This window comes from Mus caroli, unplaced genomic scaffold (assembly GCF_978045245.1).
Source record: "Mus caroli unplaced genomic scaffold, Mus_caroli_1 scaffold_20, whole genome shotgun sequence".
In the NCBI taxonomy this organism is placed as follows: Eukaryota; Metazoa; Chordata; class Mammalia; order Rodentia; family Muridae; genus Mus; species Mus caroli.
This window is the reverse complement of record NW_028227275.1, coordinates 49,468,568-49,489,542: the sequence shown is the minus strand read 5'-3', so window position 1 is coordinate 49,489,542 and position 20,975 is coordinate 49,468,568. Positions and strand designations below refer to the sequence as shown.

Sequence of the window (20,975 nt, the reverse complement as noted above, 5' to 3'; positions counted from 1 at the left end):
CCCCCGCCCCAGGACCTGACACTGTTACGGAGGCTATGGAGCACTCATAAAAAGGGACCTTAGCATGAAAGCCTTGCAAAAGACCCAACAAGCAGCTGAAAGAATCAGATGCAAATATTTGCACCCAACCAATGGACAGAAGCTGCTGACCCCTGTGATTGAATCAGGAGAAAGATGGAAGAAGCTGAGGAGGGCGACCCTTTAGGAGGACCCGCAGTTTCAATAAACCTGGACCCCTGAGATCTCTCAGATACTGGACCACCAACCAGGCAGCATACACCAGCTGATATGAGGCCCCCAACACATATACAGCAGAGGACTGCTGGGTCTGGGTTTAGTCAGAGATGATGCACCTAACCCACAGGAGACTGGAGGAGGCCCCAGGGAGTTTAGAGGTCTGGTGGGATGGAGGTGGGGGTGGTGGGGGTGGGTGGGGGTGGGGACATCTTCATGGAGACAGGGGAGCGGGGAGGAGGTATGGGAAGTGGGCCGGGAAAAGAATAAAATCTGGAATTTAAAATTAAAAAAAAAAAAAGAATTATGAGCAAGTCGACCTTCCAGCAGATGTGAGAGATAAATGGGACCGTAAGACCAAGCTATACACACTAGGTACTCTTTGGGACCCTGGATAAAGGGTAGAGAAAGGGTAGAAGCTAAACGAAGGTAACCCAGGACACACCTTGACATGACAGGAATTAATTTTGTTACTGTTCTTAAAACTGCAGAACTAAAAATAGTACACCTTTAAAAATAAAAGTAAAAATTAAAAAATTGGAGGTGAGGTGACCTGAATTTTTTTTTTTTTAACTTTAAATTTCCTTTGGAGTGGGGACGCAAGTCTATCATCTGTGCTGAAATAGCTCAGTTGGGAGAGCGTTAGACTGAAGATCTAAAGGTCCCTGGTTCGATCCCGGGTTTCAGCAAGGTTTTATTTTGTTATTTATGTCTCTGGAATCTGGCTTTCCTTCCCAGCTCCAGTACACAAAAAGAGAGTCAAAGAACAGGATCCTAGCTGGGATACATGGCTCAAAATCTTATATGGTGGAAGCTGACACGTCGACAGAGTATTATGGCTCCAATGGCAAACCAGAAACCGATTGCATCAAAGTTCACCCCGGGGAACCAATGAACTTATTAGGGTTATTTAGAGATCTTGAATGAAGGTTATGGGCAGGAGCATGGGTGACCCCAAAGCAGTCGCATTGCTTGGAACCCAGCCTGGCTCCTCAATGGCCCTGTAATGTGGAGCCCGTTCCACTAATCTCTTCCAGCTGTATGCTCTATCTTCTTTCTGAAGTCTTTGCAGAGTTAGTTGTACATGACCGATGGGGTCGGGGTGATTGGAAATTCAAAGATCCCTTGCCTCCTTTTCTAGGAGAACAATAGTCAGCAAGCTCAGCTGTGATGAGATATAGTTGAACTCACGAAGATGGTGGCAGCTTAGCTCGGGAGATATGCCCGTACAACACATGCCTGCTGCACCAGCTGACCTCTTGGGTCTGTTCCCCCAATCGCCACCTTATGTTGTCCCTTTGCTAAGCTTTCAAGTTTCAATGACAGGTTTGAAGCTAGTCCTGGAAATATTTGCCTACACAGCCAAGTCTCCTGCTAAGTCGGGGCCCATCAGAACGCACAGGAGGCTAAGAACGTGGTCCTAAGTGGAGACTATACATTCTGTGTCTTCATTTGAAATACAGATTTAGTAGCCTAGTTCCCAAGCTTCGCCTTTAATAAGAGGCATCAGGAGACATTCTTGGAGACTACAGATAGTGTTCTTTGGTTGTATACCTATAGATGTTTTGAATACAAAAATCTCACACAATGTCATACAACAACCACTTTCCAAGCAAAACCCAGCCGAATGACGTCTGTTCTCATTCTTACAAATTGCCCCCTTCAAATAAGGGTAGATTTGGTCTCTATTGAAGGTCTTTCACTTATTTAGTGATACCGGAAATATAGGAGCCTAAAACAACTTCCGCCCGAACAGGGACTTGAACCCTGGACCCTCAGATTAAAAGTCTGATGCTCTACCGACTGAGCTATCCGGGCTCTTAGCAGAGTCCTCCTTCCAAGTCTATCCACAGTTAAAATTAGGCCTAGAGTCCTAATTCTTTCTAAGTAGTTGAAAACCTTTAGTCTTTTGCTACTTAAAAAAAAAAAAAAAAAAAAAAAAAAAAAAAAAAAAGAAAAGAAAAGAAAAGAAAAGAAATCACGATAAGCAGTTATGGTGAAATCAAGTATGTCTTTCTCCTCTCTCATCACATGTAGCCTATAAAGATTACAATTACTGGAGGTTTCGATTTTGTGCATTTCACGAGAGGAATGCCCCATATTTTGTATCCTATGGTCAGGCCTCCTGAGCCGTTGGAGACTTTTTTTTTTTTCTGATTCCAGGTTTTTTGTTTGTTTGGCACGCTAGAGCGCCTTGTGGGTGCATAGTTTGGACTGAGGTTTGCATTCGACATTTCTTGAGCGTACACTGAGTTCAGGATCTCGGCAAGCTCGTGAGGCTTGGTCCTGTGTAGGGTCGAACCGACCGCATTCCCTAGCCCCCAGTCGCGCTCTGAGGGACGATTGCAGGTATTGGATAACCGCAAACGAGCTAGGTACTTCTTACAAAGGACTTATGGGACCCTAAACATCTGTCGAGTCTAAGTTCAATTGAGAATGCTAACACTCCTGGAGAGGGGCTGCTTGGCCAGGCGGCCAGTCTCAGAGGAATCAGGAGCCTCAGGCGTGTTACCCTTCGAACCTCTGGACTGACCGCCACGCCCTGCTGGAGAGAGTGTGATTCACAAACGGTGTGGAGTCAGCGCTGGGTGAAGCAGAGCGGGCAGATCCGTGCCGGCTGTCTCCAGCGCAGACCAGAGTGCCAGGCTCCAGGGCAACGAGGCCACTCTTGCTACCTGTAGAGGCGTAACCCGAGCTGCATTCCGTTTAGCCGCTCCCCATCCTACTTTCGAATGCCCGGTGGTTTGCCCAAGTCTGGTTTGATCTTAATAGATGGCCCGCAGAGATGTTTGGTTAGCCGCTGAAGGGTTGCGGGGATATTCAGGCTGCCCTGTCTTTGTGCTCACCGCAGCCTATCTAAAACACGTTCAGATGATTGAGCGTCCTGTTTATTTTTCTGCAGTTTCTCTCTTCTGTCACACCTTACAGTTAAAGACCCTGCTTTTTATTTTTTTCCTTTTAAAATATTTTCCTTATACATTTTAACTTTTAAACTCCCCGCACCCCAGTTCTCTAGCTATCAGAAAGACACTCGGCATGTGGCTGGGTCTGGAACGTTAAGCTGTTGTGTAGTGTTTTTCTCTACCTCATGTCTTCCGCTCTTTGTTTTGGTCCTAACATCTTAGGTGTTAGAAGAATATAAAAGGAAAAACACATTTACCAGAAGTGGGGTTCGAACCCACGCGGATATAAATCCATTGGATCTTAAGTCCAACGCCTTAACCACTCGGCCATTCTGGTACCTGAAAGAACTAGATTTTATTTACCAGCAACTGGAACAATACTGCAAGATTTAAAAGTTTTCAAAGAACCGTAAAATAATTATTTCTTTACTCATATAAAACAAAACAATGAAAAACAAAGTCACAGGGAAGGGAGATTAGTAACCCTGATTATACCTCGCTCATTACTTCATTTCCGCATACAATAGCAATGTGATTGACGCTGGAAAGTGACTGAGAAAGCTCTCTGGTGGTAATAGCAAGATTCCTGATTCTTCTAAGGTGACGGACACAGGAAACGACGGCGATAACTTTCCTTTTTTATTTTAATGGGTACGTCAGGCAGGATGTTTTAATACTCACGGACTTCCGTACACTTTTCCTTCTTCCTAACTCCGATCTTTTGTTCTTGCGTTATAACTCTCTTATTAAAATAAAAGCGACTCTGGTGGGACTCGAACCCACAACCTTTGAATGCCTTCATTTGTCTAGAAGTCCAATGCGCTATCCATTGCGCCACAGAGCCAGGTGTGTTTCTGTCTCCGTACTGTCTACATCAGAGCAGGAGCGTCGACTCCCGGGGGCGGAGCTCTCTCTTCCTCCATTAACCGTGGAGTGTGCAGCCGGAAGCGAGCAGCCGGGAGCGAGCAGAGCGGCGCCACTAGAAACCCCAGGTCCTGTTGGAAGTTTTCTGCGCAGGGTACAAAAACATCTTGATCCCAAGTCCCAGCGTCACCACAGTTCTACATGTAGTTAGTTGATCTGGCTCATGCTCCCTCCGCCCGGTTCCATAGTGTAGCGGTTATCACGTCTGCTTTACACGCAGAAGGTCCTGGGTTCGAGCCCCAGTGGAACCACGTGGTGTGCTAGTTAGTTTTTTCAGGTAGTTATTGCTGTAGCCAGTCTAGGTTATCGAATTTTGTTTCTGACGCATCTAAATGGTACTTTGAAGTCTCCTTTTGAAAGCACCCGTTTGTTTTCGGTGTTGAGAAAAATCTGTGTTAATTTTGAAATACTTCTTTAAGAGCAGATTACAAACTTTTGGTTTTTACCAGACTAGTTTTTAATCAAAGTATTCTATTTTCATTATCCAATCTGAGAAGCCCATAATGGCACGTGGTTCCATAGTGTAGCGGTTATCACGTCTGCTTTACACGCAGAAGGTCCTGGCTTCGAGCCCCAGTGGAACCAATGTAGCTTTTCCTTCCTTATTAAAGCTATTTCAGTGTAATTTTTTTTCCCGGAGAATTTGGGTTTTGTGCGTGAGCTATTGTTGGTCCGCTGGCGTTCTCGGTAGGTTTCCTCCAGCATCCGGAGCCGGTGTGACTGCCCCCTTGTGGCCTCTTCTGGCATGTGCTGGTGAGGGGATTGTGTCTCCTGGTGCCTGCGTGGTTTTCAAATATAGGTCTTGGGTGTCTGATTCGCCTTGGGCCACTTTTAAAAGTTGCTTCCATTGTGTGATGAAGCACGCCTACAATCTCTGCTTTAAAATAATTAAAAAGTTGCTACTATCAGTGCTGATTAATTACAAGCCTGCTGGCCTCATATTGATCTTATTGATATACAAGTACATATTGAGAAATTAATGTCAGGAGCAACGGAAGAGATTAAAAATCCTCCCTTTCATTTTTAATAGTCAGAAGTTTCTTTTGTGACTCCTAGAAGTATCTCATTATTGTTCTGCACAAGTGCATCTCCTTATGGTGCACTAAGTAGCAGAAATTTCACATGGACCGAAGATTTAAACATTAGAAGTGTTTTATTACGTGGTCATCAGGAACAAACAGCACAATTTTTAGAGCGTAATTTCAAAATAAGAACAGACTTTTCCAACCAGAAGATTTAAAAGCCGGTAAATGATAACTAAAAGGATGGCGAATTAAACGGCGTAAAAACTTTCAATTTTTGTATTGGCACTGAATATCAGAAGACAAATAGCAAAGCTGGGAAACGTGTTTGCAAAGCCTGTTCTAGCTCGGGACTGAGATTGGGGTGGGGAGGGTCTCCCTGGCGGGGCTGGGGTGGGGAGGGTCTCAGTGGTGGGACTGGGGTGGGGAGGGTCTCCGTGTTGGGATTGGGGTGGGGAGGGTCTCAGTGCAGTTCAGGCAGGCAATCGCCCACTTTGGTAAAACTGCAGCGTTCGTGAGCGAGAGCGCAGTGACTGTCATGTGCAGAAGGCCGCATCATGTGTTCTTCCTGCTCCCTCTTCAGAGAAGGTCCCTGAACCTTGGGGGTGGGAGGACAGATGAATCACAACCAGCCACTTATCTCAGCACTTGGCTGGTCAACTTCTCTGAGTGTATGGCCGGGGCAGAGTTCCTAGCTAGAGTCTGGGTGTGACCCTTGAGGGAGTTACCTATGTGTTGTGTCCCTGTTTTCCTCTCTGCAAACGTGGGGGATAACCTCTTGTATGATTCTCAGGAGGGTTTGGTGAACTGACTCTCCACCGAGTCAGCACAGACTTAACATCGTTGCTAATACTTGGCACAGTTTGAGAACTGTTTTGGTCTGTTTTCCCTTGTCGACATTTTTTTTTTTTTGTTTTGTTTTTTTTTTTGGAAACTGCTAACTGCCAAATATATCAGATATAGATGAGGTGGACTGATTTCTTTGGCTTCTCTTTTTTCTTTATACTTACACTTTTTCTTTCCTTTTCATGAAATTTCTCTCTCTCTCTCTCCTTTCTGACACAGAGTATCTCTGTATAATCTCTGTCCTGAAACTTACTCTGTAGAACAGACTGAGTTCAAACTCAAAGACCCTCTTGTCTCTGTTTCCTCTGCTGGGATTAAGAGCATGTACCACCACCTCCCTTCTTTGTGAAATTTGAATTAAACTATAACATCACCTCTCTCCTTCCCTGTTCATTCTCCAGCCCCTCTATGTCTCTACCCTCCTCACTCTTTCTGGGGTCGCTGACCTCTTTTTCTGCAATTGTTATTCTCTCTCTCTCTCTCTCTCTCTCTCACACACACACACACACACACACACACACACGCACACACACAGATTTGCACATAAATATATAAATACAACGCTGAGTGTGTTTACTGTTGTTTGTATACCATTTTGGGAGTGACTGCTTTGTCACTGGATAAGCAAATACAGGGAGCCTCTTTCTCTTTTTCTCAGTAGTCATAAGCGGCCTGTAGTTTTTCTGTCTAGGGCTAGAACCCCATCAGATTTTTCCTACCTGAGACTAGTAAGATCTTAGATTTTAGAGGGGAATCTAACGATACCACTTTACCAGGCCAGCATAATTCCTAACCAATTCTAAACACCTGTCTCTATAATCATAGAGTTCTCACCCTTGTCAAAGATGCTTCTCTTTGCAGCAGATGGAGACCCTTACAGAAAACCACAGCTGGTCAAATACAGTAATTAACCGTAGGGACCCCAGCCCCAGTGGATACGACTCCAACACAGCTCTTGCACCTGAAGTTCAAGGAACATCAAAGAACAGGAGACAGAAATCTTGTAAAGGTCAAAGGACCAGGAAGTCTGCTGGGAGATTGCCTCTCCTAGGCAGGACAGGAAAGCCTTGATACCTCCACAGTATGTCTCCGTACACAAGACAATGAACAATGACAATATCAGGTAACATTGTCTTTCCTGTAAGTGTACTTCTGTGTCCCAACTACCCTTTTGATAAGAGAACCAATTATAATGGGTCAGAGTGCATTTTAGCGACTACATCTTAACTTGGACACCTTTCTAAAGGCCCTCTTTTCCAATAAAATCTCAATTTGGGGTTCAGGAGTTGCGATTTCAGCATCTGACTTTGGGGTGGACATAATCCAAATCAGCATAAACTGTCCAAAATGAGCAACCATCACAGTCATCTTCTGGAGAAACTCCAGAGCTTGGCTACAAACACATTGATTTTTTTTCTTTATTCGAATCACCCAGACCATTGCCAGAGCTGTAAACACTTTTGTAAGCAGCAGATTCATTGAGCACTGCTCACTCCTGGAAGGCGTCTGCTATCTCATGCTCAGATTTGAGTAGCGCCTCCATATCTGGTCTTGCCCTACTTCATTCAATACTTGACAAACAACCAGAATAACTTCTCAAAATGTAGGCGTCACACAGTTCTTCATCTCCCACCCCCTGAAAGCACCCTTAGACTTGGTCCCCACGGCCACCATATATTTTTGCTTTGCTTTTGTTCTTTTCTGGTTGCAGTTTTAATGCATCCCTAAAGTCCATGTGTTTGAAAATTGGTTCCTAGTGCAATAGCACTTCCTATATGGGGATCTACTGGGAGATGTTTAGGCCATAAGTGACACACTTTTATGAACAGAGTAATATTGGTTATAAAGGGGTTTGAAACAGTCATGACACCAGATGGAACACCTGGATCTTGGGCATCCCAGTCTGTACAATATGAGCCCAATACATTTTCGTTCACTGTAAATTATCTAAGCCTGAGGCATCCTGTCACAATGGCACAGAGTGAACTCTAATGATTGATTTCGATCATCAGTTTGATGGGATTTAGAATCATCATGGAAACACCTGTATAAGGGAATTAATTGAGGGTGTTAATAATAGGTTAATTGAGAGGAGAGAATACACCTAGCTGGGGTCCCGAGCTGAATAAAAAGGAGAAAGTCAGCCAAGCGCTGACATCAACCACTCTCTGTGTCCCGACTTCAGATGCATCGTGGCTGCTCTTCTCAAGCTCCCGCCACCATGCCTGCCCTACCAGATGGAAATCTACTCTTGCACTGCAAACCAAAACGGACCATTTCTTCCTCAAGCTGACCTCGCCAGGCACCTTGTTAGCACAAAGTAACGAATGCACAAACTAACGTACTACGGCACTACGATCTTCAGTAAGTTAGCCATTCCTCCATCTCCACTTCCTCCTCTACCTCATTTTATTCCTTTTAAAAATATCCTGCGCAATTTCAATTTTTAAAAGATGTATTTTCATTTTAAGTTCTGATTCTGTGTGTTGCGCATGCAGCATGTGTGCAGTTGCCTATACAGGCCAGCAGAGGGCGTGTGTCTGATTCCCTTAAGTTGGCGTATAGGGAGGGGGCTGTAATGGAAATTCCAGTCCTCATGCTAAATCAGTAAGTTTTTACTGCTGAGCCATCTCTACAGCCCCCACTGTCATTGTTCAAAAATTTATTTATTAATTTATATTTATTTTACATGTATGGGTGTTTCGATTGGATCCACTGTGTTTGTACCACATGCATACCTGGTGCTCGTGGAGACCAGCAGTGGTCATTGGATTCTATGAAACTGGAGTTTTGGATGGTTATGAGCCACCTTGTGGCTTCTGGGACCTGGATCTGGGTCCTCTGCAAAAAGTCCTAACCAATGATCTATCTCTCCAGTGCTTCCTTCACCTCACTGTCATTCTTAAAGGCTTCCTACCCCCTCTCCCTCCCCCACCAGGCTCTTTGACTTCCCTCAAATGCTTTCTTGACTTCTATCCCTGGGTCACCAGGCTGGGTCGCTCCTCCCTTCCAGCTCTCCTTCAGTTTTGTGTTGTCAAGGGTCGAGGCCTATTGGAGAAGTGGCTTTGAGAAGCCTGACTCGACGGAGAGACAGACAGTCATAGTTCTGAGGCCTCAGTCTGTAAGAGGCACGTTGTTCACTTACATGAATTGAATGTGTTTCTGAGCCAATATACTTTTAAAAAAGTGCTATTGTAAAAGTTTGATATTCTTATGAAGTACTTTAATTCAAGTTCCTTTGTAATTCAGTTTCATTGATCAAACAAAGAAAGGCCTTTTTGGATCTTGTCTTTGAAGGTTTGCCAACAAAGCACAGCCTTACTTGTGGGAGAATGCCTTACTAGAGAATGTTTAAACTTCAAAAAAAGGACTTATCATAGAGAAAGACGCAAAGTCAGAAGCTATCAGGTATTAAGAAGGTACAGGAGAAATATCTTAGTGGTTATTGGTTAGGCAAAAAAATGTTAAGTGGTACATAAAGATATGACTTATATACAAAAACCTTGGTGTACATGAAAAACTCTCTCTCCCCTCTGAAGACACGGTGAAGAGAAAAAAAGTGAAGGAAAACAAAAATTCACTGACAACCCAAAGGATCCCCAGGGCCTTCAAAGACTGAGCGTCTGAGAGACCCTCTTGTTGGCTGCCAGGCGTCTCTGCTGTGAGGGGGATGAACCCGTATTTCTCAGGAACAATAAGTTCCAAATAAACTCTTTCTTCTTTGAAAGAGTTGTTTTGGTGGTGGTGTTTTATCACGTTGATTAAAAAGCAACTAATTTACTAATTAAAAATAAAATAACCTACAACGCAGGTTTTGAAATGTCTATCAAAAGGACTTGGAGGAGCTGGAGAGATGGCTCAGTGGTTAAGAGCATGGGTTGCTCTGCAGAGGACCTGGGTTCAACTCCCAGCAACCACATGGTGACACACAAGCATCTGCAGTTCCAGGAAATCTGATGCTCTCTTCTGATCTTCCAAGTACCAACATGATACACATATTTATCTGGGCAAACACTCATATAAATCTAGTTAGTACATCTAACAACAAAGCCAATTTTAGATGCGTAACTGACAAATAAGGTTGTTAGAATTAGACTTTTGTGTGTGTTTTTTGAGGCAGGGTCTCACTCTATAGCCTTGGCTAGTCTCAAATTCACTATGTAGACCAGGCTGGCCTGGAATTCATTGAGATCCATTTGCCTTTGCCCTTTGAGTGCTGAAATTAAAGGCAAGAGCCACCACGCCCAGCTTTAGAATGAAATCTTGTTCTCCGTTTCCACAGACAAAGACAGCAGTGTGGACAATAGGCTGGGCTGGTGAAGAGGACAATGGAGCCTGGAGTTACTGATAGTTGTGAGCTGCCATGTGGGTGCTGGGAATTGAACCTAAGACTTCTGGAAGGGCAGCCAATGCCTCTAGCCTCCAGAAAGGAGTTTTTTTTTTGCTTGTTTGCTTGTTTGTTTGTTTTTCCTTAGCTTCAAGCTCTTGTACACAAATACACCAGGCATGCACCACTAAGGAAATGTGGACAGGGTGGGATTTCTTTCTTCCTGGAAGGCTGGTTAGGATTGACTGACTGTAAAGTGATGAGTTTTGTAAGTACCAGAAACAGTCTGTACTGTTTGGTCAGGGGAGGGCAACCGAGTGCCTTTCTTGACACTGCAGCAGAGAACAGTGTTCCCTCTTCCCCTCTCTTTTTCCTTTTTTGTGACCTTGTTTCAGATCCCATACCTGTGTCTGAGGTAGGTGCGGTAGTGGAATGTGTGCTATCTCAGAGTCAGATATCTCAGATCTAGCTGCGCCTCCAGCATTAGTTAGATAGGAAATCTTTGATGAAATCTGAATTCTTTCTTGCCTTTCTAAGGGGCAGTTTAGAGGCTTCTTTAGAAAAGTGAAGTGGAGATCTTCCAGCGGAAAATCAGTTCCATTAGTTCCAAGTGAGAAGTGGCTGGGTTCTACTCTCTTTACTTCGGGTCCCTGGGAGGTCATTTTACTGATGATTGCCTGGACAATACATCGTGCAGCCACAATTCAAGAGTCAAGTCATGAGCTGCAGATAAAGCCTTTGTGGCAGAGGACTTGCCTAGCGTGTGGGAGGCAATAGGCTTGCTGGAAAAGGATGTTTCTCGGTGCCACACAAAGCATATGCACAAAGTGACGGTAACCTTACACAGGCGTTCTTTTCGTGAGAAGGATGCACCGTTGTGAGCTGTAACTGTGCCATAACCCAAACCTAGCAAGCAAGCACACTGGGGAGAGAAATTCAGCTCGTTTTTTATGCTAATGGTGGTTGGCTGTGTCTGATCTCATTGGCGGGAATGTGACCTCCTACTAGGATGTGATTGTCTAATTCAGAATCAGCTTAAGGGGAAGGATGTGATAGTAAAGTCTCAGGGATGTTGGGCACATAGACAGCTTACATAGGGAGTTCATGAGATGGGGGATGTTTACGGACTATTGGCCCTTGGTATATTAGCCCCTTTTAATAGGAAAACAAACTCACAAGTTTAATTCCTAGCACTAGACATGCAACAGTAATCCAACTAATCCAGTAACCAATAAAAAACCAGCAACCCTAAAACAAAACAAAACAAAACAATAACCCCATCAAATAAGACCAAATTTTCTCCTGGACTCCATTTCCTTCTCTCAATCTCTCTCTCTCTCTCCCCCTTTCTTTAGATTTTTATTTATTTATTTTATGTATATGAGGACACTGTAGCTGTACAGATGGTTGTAAGCCACCATGTGGTTGCTGGGATTTGAACTCAGGACCTTTGGAAGAGCAGTCAGTGCTCTTAACTGCTGGGTCATCTCTCCAGTTCCCTGGGCTCTGTTTTCTTTTGAGTAAAAGAAGGTGTTTGAGTCTTATAAGCATTTGGGTTCCTAAGAGCTAACATTTTTTTTTTTTTTTTTATTACATGCATGTGTGTCTCTGGGCCTATCAGAGGCCAGAAGTGTCAGATCCCCTGGAGTTGGAATTATGGGTATTGTGAGCTGCCCGATGTGGGAACTGGGAACTGAACTCACATTCTCTGTAGGAACAGCAAGGTTCTTAACTGCTTAGCCATCTCACCTGGCTTCCTGGGTGAGGGGCCTTGTCCATTCCATTGTGCAGATCTCTCTCTTGCTCTCACTTCCTTTCTGTGGACCCAATGTTGTTGATGGTTTCTACTCTGATGTCCCACAGGCCCTCACGTTTGCCTCTACCAGATCTTTGCTCTGAGGTCTTAATGATTGCTACCAATGGCTTGATCTCTTCCCTGTGCTTTGTCAAGAATTGACAATTTATATGTCTAAGGCTCTATGTTGTCAGTAACATCACCGTGAGGAGACCCTAAAAGATGATTGTCTCTGGAGTTTTGAGGACTCCACTGAGCAATAAGGACAAACACCAGCAGATAAACATCTGCCCCATCAAGCAGATGGAAGAAAAACACTGTCTATTGATTAGGGTCTTTTGTCTTTAAGTTCTGAGTTTTCAAATTGGAGACTTATAGTATGTATTCCTTTTCAGAAGGTCCAAGTCTTTTCCTGAGTCTCCTCATGGCTGACTTCATTTCTTGGTTCCTCAGGTGTACTGGCTAGTTTTGTGTCAACTTGACACAGCTGGAGTTATCACAGAGAAGGGAGCTTCAGTCTAGGAAATGCCTCTGTGAGATACAACTGTAAGGCATTTTCTCAATTAGTGATCAAGGGGAAAGGCCCCTTGTGGGTGGTGCCATCCCTGGGCTGGTAGTCCTGGGTTCTATAAGAGAGCAGGCTGAGCAAGCCAGGGGAAGCAAGCCAGTAAAGAACACCCCTCCATGGCCTCTGCATCAGCTCCTGCTTCCTGACCTGCTTGAGTTCCAGTCCTGACTTCCTTTGGTGATGAACAGCAATGTGGAAATGTAAGCCGGATAAACCCTTTCCTCCCCAACTTGTTTCTTGGTCATGATGTCTGTGCAGGGATAGAAAACCTGACTAAGACATCAGGGTACAGATCATTGGGTTGAGGGCAGGAATGATGACAGCGAATGTGATGGAGACAGCTCTGTCCATGGGGAGGGCAGTAAAGGACCTGGGTTAGACATAAATGCAGGTTACAAAGTGCAGTATGACCACAGTGATTTGGGTACAGGATGAGATGACTTTTCTCCTGTGTATGACCTTGGCATTGCCAAGTATGTCACTAGCAGAAAGACAAACCACAGGGTAGTGATCAATCCATTGGTAGCAATCATTAAGACCTCAGAGCAAAGATGCTGGTACAAGTGAGCTTGAGGGCCTGTGGGACATCACAGTAGAAACCATCAACAACATTGGGTCCACAGAAAGGAAGTGGGAATAAGAGGGAGATCTGCACAATGGAGTGGACAAAGCACCCCACTCAGGAAGCCACAATGTGGGCTCTGGCACCGCCTACTACTCATGATGGTCACATATTGTAGGGGCTTGGAGATGGCCATGTATTGATCAAATGTCATCACAGAGAGAGAAAAAAATGTCTGCCCCACCAAGGAGATGGAAGAAGAACATCTGAATGATGCAGCCATTGAAGGAGACAGTCTTTCTTCTTGAGAAAAGGTCCACTAGGACTTTTGGAGCAGTGATAGAGGAGAAGGAGATGCCTAAGACAGAGGGGTTGCGAAGCAGAAAGTACATGGGGGTGTGGAGGCGGCACTCTCAGGTCACCATGACCATGATGAGGAGGCTGCCCAGCCCAGTTCTGTGTACACCAAAAATGAGAAAAGAAGACCAAACTCAGCTCTTGGGACTGTGTCCGTCAGTCCTTCACAAACAAATTCTTTCACCCTGCTGTAGTTGGCGTTCTGCTCCATTGCCTCATGGTTCCTCTACTTCTGTCCCCTGCAGAGGAAATACTTTTGATATAGAAAAGTACAACATCAAAACCAAAGGAATGTGCTTTGGGTATTGTTTTGTACTTTAAAACTTTATCACATTTATTAGGTGTGTGCCTATGTGTGTGTCCTTGCATGCCACAACATACTCCTGGAGGTCAGAGGACAGCCTATGGGAGTGAATTCTCTCTTTCCACCATGTGAGTCCTGGGGATTGAATTCAGATTATCAAATATAGTGGTAAAATGCCTTTCCTCACGGAGCCATCTTGCAGGTCCTGGGTAAGGTAAACAAGTTTTCCTTTCTAATTACTGGCTGCCTACTTTCATTGTTCATGTGCCTTTATACTCTCCCAACTCCCTAGTCTGTCTTTCCTGAGGCTGACCTCTGACCCTTCTCTAACCACCGAATACTCTGGATTTTACAGGACTTCTTCTCATCAGCTCTGAACTTCTCTTTTGCTAATTTTCCTGCTTTAGCGTCCGTTGAGGCTAAGGCAGCACAAATCTAATTCTCTAGTTTCACTCCTAATTATATGTTAATCTATCAATAATTTAGAAAACTTCATTGCTTACAAACATTTGTAGTCTATAAAATGGTCAGATATTTTCTTCAGTGTAAAGAATTTACAAGTCTTACTGAAAACCATGCAGCCATCTAAATAATGCATAGGAGGTCTTTTTTTTTTTTTAAGTTTAAGTTTCGAACTGTGATAGAAAATAATATGGTAGAGAGAAAAGATAACAGTTTGAGAGACATGAGCTTTGAAGTCTACCTCAGGGATCGATGGAACAAGGGTGCAATATTTAAAGGCATATGAACTCTGGGGCTTAGTTGCTCATCAGTGGAACTTGAGCACCGGTGACCTCAAGGATGTAAGGTTTTCATAACCCATAAGCAACATTAGATGAACTTGGCATAGCCTTTCCAGCCTTTGGGGATTTACCATTAATGTGTTTTCAATTGTGTTGTTCTCAATTACCTGGCAAGACTGCGTTTTGCCGGTGACTTACCAGCACTTAGCTCTTAGTTGGTCATAAACGTCAACTGACCTGGCTTTATTCTTGACAGTGAACTTGAGGTTGACTGCTATTAGCAAGGAAAACTGCTGAGATTAAGAATTTCCAGACATAGTTTATAGTTGTAGGAGAAAGGCCTTGCATAGTAGTTACTTTCTGTGATAATGGAGTCTCCAGGAGGTAGAGCTGAGTGATCAATCCTGGCCCAAGCCTCTCTTGCTGCTTCTTGGCATCCCCCTAGGTGAGCTGTCCTCTTGCTTTGTGTCCCCTCTGTGGAATTATGTGCAGTGAAGTCATGGCAGAGACTCACCGAGCTGTGTGGCCTATAAAGCAGTGAGCTGACTTCTGCATGTTTAATCATTTCTCAGCCATGCAGCATTTCTACATCCCTCTATCTGGAAGGAGAGGAAGTCAAAATCAAGTGCTGCTAAATGTGAGAATTCATTGTATTGAATCTTTCTCAGTGGGTGCTATCTCTGACCATTACAGTAGGCTGAGCCAATCTCTTCAATATTGTGTAGACATATTGATAGAACAATTATCATGAAACATTGCACATATCACAGAAGTGTTGGTTTGAGGAGAGACAACTGAAATATATACAACTAAATAAACAAAAGGAATGGTTTAGTAGAGGTCAGGTAGGTGAACAGTTCATGACAGTATGTTTCTATTCAAGGGGTTCTTGTTCTGGGACCGCAATTTAACTTCAGGACTTTTGTTCTTAATTTAGTTTAATTTTTGCTCATTCATTTTACATCCTGCTCACTGTCCCCTTCTGGTCACCCCCTCCCACAATTCTTCCCCCATCTCCCTCCCCTTCTCCTCTGAGTGGGTGGGGGCTCCCCTGGGTATCTCCCCCCTTCCCCCAGCACTTCAAGTTTCTGCTATACAAGGCATTTCCTCTCCCACTGAGGCCAGACAAGGCAGCCCAGCTAGAGGAACATATCCCACAGACAGGCAACAAAAAGCTTTTGGAATAGCCTCTGTTCCAGTTTCAGGACTCTCTAAGGTCAGAAAAGGAAATAATAAAAAATGAAAAGAATATTGCCCATTGTTCTTGTTCTTTCAACTTTTTATTATTGGCTAAGGATTAAGTTAAACACAAGAATTCATTTTTCAAGAGACTCCTATCTCAGGTTCCCAACAGACTCTCTCTCTCTCTCTCTCTATATATATATATATATATATATATAAAACATATATATAACATATATAATCACTTGGTCAGACATATAAACTGTTACTGAAGAGATCAATACAGAAATAATAGGAATAAGGTCTTTTAAAAAAATGTGTGCTTTTTTTTTTTTTAAAGATTTATTTTATTTATATGAGTACACTGTCACTGTCTTCAGACACTCCAGAAGAGGGCATCAGATCCCATTACAGATGATTGTGAGTCACCATGTGGTTGCTGGGAATTGAACTCAGGACTTCTGGAAGAACAGTCAGTGCTCTTAAATGCGGGGCCATCTCTCCAGCCCAAAATATAAGGTCTTTTTTTTTTTTTTTTTTTTTTTTTTTTTTTTGGTTTTTTGGTTTTTCGAGACAGGGTTTCTCTGTATAGCCCTGGTTGTCCTGGAACTCACTTTGTAGACCAGGCTGGCCTTGAACTCAGAAGAAAGGCAATTTTAAGACTAACACTGAAGACACCCTGAGAGCTTACAGGGCTGAGGGCTGAGTAAGTTCTCATTAACAGCCAGGGCCATCCAAAGACAAATGAGGAAGGACAGACAGGAAGCGTGAACACTGTTTTGCAGATGAGGAAATGGAGGCTAGGAGAAGAGAAGTGTCTGGTGCCCGCCCCTCCCCCTCAAAGTTACACATCCTATAGACTTGGATTATTTGGAATTTTATTTAGGTTTGATGGGGTGTCTGTGACTTCTTTGTTTGGGGCAGCTCAGTTGAATTGGGAAGAATTGCAACTGAAAAGGTTTGGCTGTGCCTTGGGTTCCACCTGTGGAGATCAATGAATTGGGCTGTAGCTAGAACTTGCATGGTGGGATGGGTGTACTTGAATAACTGCACATGAGGGATGAATAACTCCCTTTGCTTTCTATCTTAAAAAGTACACAGAACCAGCAGCCTGAGGTTCTGGAAAGAAAGGCCGGGGCCTAGCAAAGACATAAGTGGATGCTCACAGTCAGCTATTGGATGGATCACAGGGCCCCCAATGGAGGAGCTAGAGAAAGTATCCAAGGAGCTAAAGACATCTGCAACCCTGTAGGTGCAGCAACATTATGAACTAACCAGTACCCCGGAGCTCGTGTCTCTAGCTGCATATGCATCAAAAGATGGCCTAGTTGGCCATCACTGGAAAGAGAGGCCCATTGGACTTGCAAACTTTATATGCCCCAGTACAGGGGAACGCCAGGGCCAAAAGTGGGAATAGGTGGGTAGGGGAGTGGGGGGGGTATGGGGGACTTTTGGGATAGCATTGGAAATGTAATTGAGGAAAATACCTAATTAAAAAATATTAAAAAAAAAAGAAAGTGACCAAATCCCCATTTCAACGGACAAGTCCAAGCTGATAGCCTTCTGAGTTCAAAGACAGACACAAGAAATGGAAACCAAAGTAATTAATGAGAACTCTTGAGGATGCATGTACCACATTGGAGCAGAGGAAAGAAACCAGGTATACAAAGTTGTCCTTTGCTTTTTAGAAGGAAAAACTCAAAATCCCAAGTACTTTGTTCCCAATATATCTGAGAAAATACATTGTAATGAAATAGGTGTTTGAACGCTATAGTCCCTAATGAAGAAAACCACCAACTCCATTACCCATATCCTCTAACAATGTTGAACTTTCCTGTATCCTTCAAGTCACCTTCCTTATCTTGAACAATAAGTGTTTTCTGCACTGTTCTGGCTTTTAGAATTAGTAACAACCTCTGTACACCTACAGAAAACATCACTGACACACAAACCCTTTCTAGTTCATCCAGAGTAATATTTCAAAGTTGGTTGAACAAGGACCCATGTGTCCAGACACATGATCAGATATACAAACTACTCTCCAAAGCCTTAGTTTAGTACAGTCACTTCATTAAAACCCCCCAGCCTCTAGTTTCTACCCAAGAAGCAGAGGTGGCTATTTGGTTGTATAAACTGACCATAGATATGAGTAATTTGGCACAAGTCAGCAAGAGTGACGGAGACCTCCAGGGATGCCAGGAGAAGCTCTTTGCTGTGCCTCTCTTAATGAAGTGAAGATCAGCAAAGACAAGAGACCAGGAAGTGTTGCAAAGCTAGATATGCAAGCCCCCATCATTGTCCGTTGAGTCCTATTTATACTCCTTCCAAACAGCACGTCCTCCAAGGGTCTTGCCTCACCACATGTCTTGCCTCAGCATGTGAATCTGTCTTAGCAAAACTTCATGTGAGTTTGTATCAGCTGACATCGCTCTGCCAATTGGCCCAAGTCTGAGGAAGCAGAAAGAGGGTGCATTTCTCTCTATGGAGCCACAACAAACGGAGCTGAGATAGGCAATGTAAGGCAAACCAACACGTATGTGCTGTTGGCAAAGAACCCTTCATCATATGTCCTTTCATGTGCTTGCTTTAGCAAAACATCCTTTCACCTGTGTCTGCTTCAGGAAAATATCCTTCACATGTTTGCCCCAGCAAAATGCTATCCCGACACAACTGACTTTCCAAAGAAATGGTAAGTTTTCACTTTCAGATAGGAATTTAGAAAAAGTGAACACAATTCTTCGTGTGGGGTATTTTATCATGTCTATTTTTTTTCTTGTTGACTGATTACATATTCAAAGTTATCATAGGGACCAAAAAGAAACAAACCAACAAGTCCTACCATATTAGCTATTTTTGATTTGTTCTTATCTTTCCTGTGCATGTGGGAGCGGTATGTGTGTGTTCCTGTGTATATGCTCGCCTGTATGCGTGTGTGTGTGTGCGTGTGCGTGTGTGTGCATGTGTGTGAGTGCGTGTGTGTGTGCGTGCATGTGTGTGAGTGCGTGTGTGTGTGTGTGTGTGTGTAGGTGCATGAGCCCCTGCTAATGGATGTGGAGGGCAGAGGTTGCAATTGTGTGTCTTCCTTGCTTGCTCTTCTCCTTACTTTTTGAGATAGTGTCTCTCATCTGATGGCCTTAGACACCTTAGAGATGATATGATCCTTATGGCCAAGAACTAAAGGCTTGCCTGTGTGTTGCTGACATGCTCCACTGCCTCTGGCTCTTTTTATCTCTGTAAAGCTTCCTGATTAAATTACTTTCAGATTTCTTTCATATTTTGCAATAATTTGGCACATTTTTCTTCTAGAACTTGTGAGCTCTTTTGGTATCAGGAGAGGTGGTTAAAGAATATATAACCAAATAAACAAAGGGACAACTTAATAAAGGTAGGCTCGGTAACCAGCTCATGAAAGTATGGCCCTAGTGAAGGTTTTTTTTTCTTTTTCCCCAGAAGATGGAAGAAAATGTAAGAGCATATGGGTGACAGCCATTTCAGAGGATGGTTCTCTTCCTGTCAGACTGATCACGGAGTGTGATGAAAGGAGCAGACTGTGGAGCAGGAAGTTCTCAGGGGTGTGAGAGATTCATGGTGATGGTGCTGACGTTTCCTGTCAGAGTTGTCACTTACACCAGAAGCAAGGCAGATAAAATCTAGCTCAACTCTTGGGATTGAGCAATCTCCAGGAAGCAAATTCTTTCACTGTGGTACAATTTCCCTGATCCTTCAGATCACACATCCCTTCTCAAATACATCTTTGGAAGAATAGAAGTATAATGACTATATAATATGGTCTAAATTTTAATGTGGTCTTTTCAGTGGGATGTGGACTTAAGGAGGGAAAAATTCTCTCTGTCTCTGTCTCTGTCTCTGTCTCTGTCTCTGTCTCTGTCTCTGTCTCTGTCTCTCCAGGGTTTCTCTGTATTGTTCTGGCCATCCTGTATCTTGCATTGTTGACCTGACAGGCTGGCTTTGAACTCACCTGCTGCCTCTGTTTCCTGAGTGCTTGGATTAAAGGTGTACGGCACTGCCTGGCAAAAATTCTTTTTAAATGCACGCTCTGTGATTACAATGTAGGATGCAGATGTTACCTGAAAGATCACCCAGAATTCTGACTCAGTCATTAAGCCGGTAGATTCTGTCACTAACTCAATGCAATAGAGGAGATAGAGACTAACTCTGCACAAGAGAGGATATCTAAATAGCAGTTCAACTTTATTAACGTGAAATTACAGTTTAAAATTACAAAAAGTGGGCTGGAGAGATGGCTCAGCACTTAAGAGCACCGACTGCTCTTTCAGAGGTCCTGAGTTCAATTCCCAGCAACCACATGGTGGCTCACAACCATCTGTAATGGGATCCCATGCCCTCTTCTGGTGTGCATGAAGACAGTGACAGTGTACTCATACACATAAAATAACTAAATAACTAAATCTTAAAAAAAGTTACAAAAAGTGATCATACACACAAGAAGGACTAGACTAAAAAAGAAAAATCATTATTATTATTTTATTATATATATTCCTTCTTTTTATTATACACACACACACACACACACACACACACACACATATATATATATATATGTCACATTCCAGACTTTTTTTGTTTATTTTTTTTTCGAGACAGGGTTTCTCTGTATAACCCTGGCTGTCCTGGAACTCACTCTGTAGACCAGGCTGGCTTCGAACTCAGAGATCCGCCTGCCTCTGCGTCCCAAGTGCTGGGATTAAAGGTATGCACCACCACTGCCCAGCTACACTTTAGATTTTATTCCCCTCCTGGCCTACCCTCCAACTGGTCTACATCCCATATCTCTTCCTTATGCCCCTGTCTTCACGTGGATATCCTACCCCTTCCCCCACCTCCCATCCTACCAGAGACCTTTAAACTTCCTGAGGCCTCCAGTCTCTTGAGGGTTAGGTGTATCTTCTCTGACTGAACCCAGACCAGGCAATCCTCTGCTGTATGTGTGTTGGGGGCCTCATACCAGTTGGTGTATGCTTTCTGGTTGGTGGTCCAGTGTCTGAGAGATGTTGGGGGTCTAGGTTAATTGAGACTGCTGGTCCTTCTACAGGATTGCCCTCCTCCTCAGCTTCTTCCAGCCTTTTTCTAATTCAATCACAAGGGTCATCAGCTTCTGTCCATTGGTTGGAGGCAAATATTGAATCTGACTCTTTCAGCTGATTATTGGATCTTTTATAGGGCAGT

At 43.6% G+C, this 20,975-nt stretch overlaps 6 non-coding genes and 1 pseudogene across 6 annotated transcripts; 3 read left to right on the top strand and 4 right to left on the bottom strand.

The window, feature by feature from the left end:
* Positions 1-850: 850 nt before the first annotated feature.
* On the top strand, positions 851-923 carry Trnaf-gaa (transfer RNA phenylalanine (anticodon GAA)). The gene has a single exon. It is a non-coding gene; the product is annotated as a tRNA-Phe (tRNA).
* Positions 924-1,979: 1,056 nt separating this feature from the next.
* On the bottom strand, positions 1,980-2,052 carry Trnak-uuu (transfer RNA lysine (anticodon UUU)). The gene has a single exon. It is a non-coding gene; the product is annotated as a tRNA-Lys (tRNA).
* A 1,339-nt stretch (positions 2,053-3,391) lies between these two features.
* On the bottom strand, positions 3,392-3,474 carry Trnal-uaa (transfer RNA leucine (anticodon UAA)). The gene has a single exon. It is a non-coding gene; the product is annotated as a tRNA-Leu (tRNA).
* Positions 3,475-3,895: 421 nt separating this feature from the next.
* Trnar-ucu (transfer RNA arginine (anticodon UCU)) lies at positions 3,896-3,981 on the bottom strand. Its single transcript is given in 2 exon segments — positions 3,896-3,931; positions 3,945-3,981. It is a non-coding gene; the product is annotated as a tRNA-Arg (tRNA).
* A 258-nt stretch (positions 3,982-4,239) lies between these two features.
* On the top strand, positions 4,240-4,312 carry Trnav-uac (transfer RNA valine (anticodon UAC)). Its single transcript has one exon. It is a non-coding gene; the product is annotated as a tRNA-Val (tRNA).
* A 261-nt stretch (positions 4,313-4,573) lies between these two features.
* On the top strand, positions 4,574-4,646 carry Trnav-uac (transfer RNA valine (anticodon UAC)). Its single transcript has one exon. It is a non-coding gene; the product is annotated as a tRNA-Val (tRNA).
* A 7,777-nt stretch (positions 4,647-12,423) lies between these two features.
* Positions 12,424-13,749, bottom strand: LOC110285986 (olfactory receptor 4D11-like; annotated as a pseudogene).
* Positions 13,750-20,975: the final 7,226 nt, after the last annotated feature.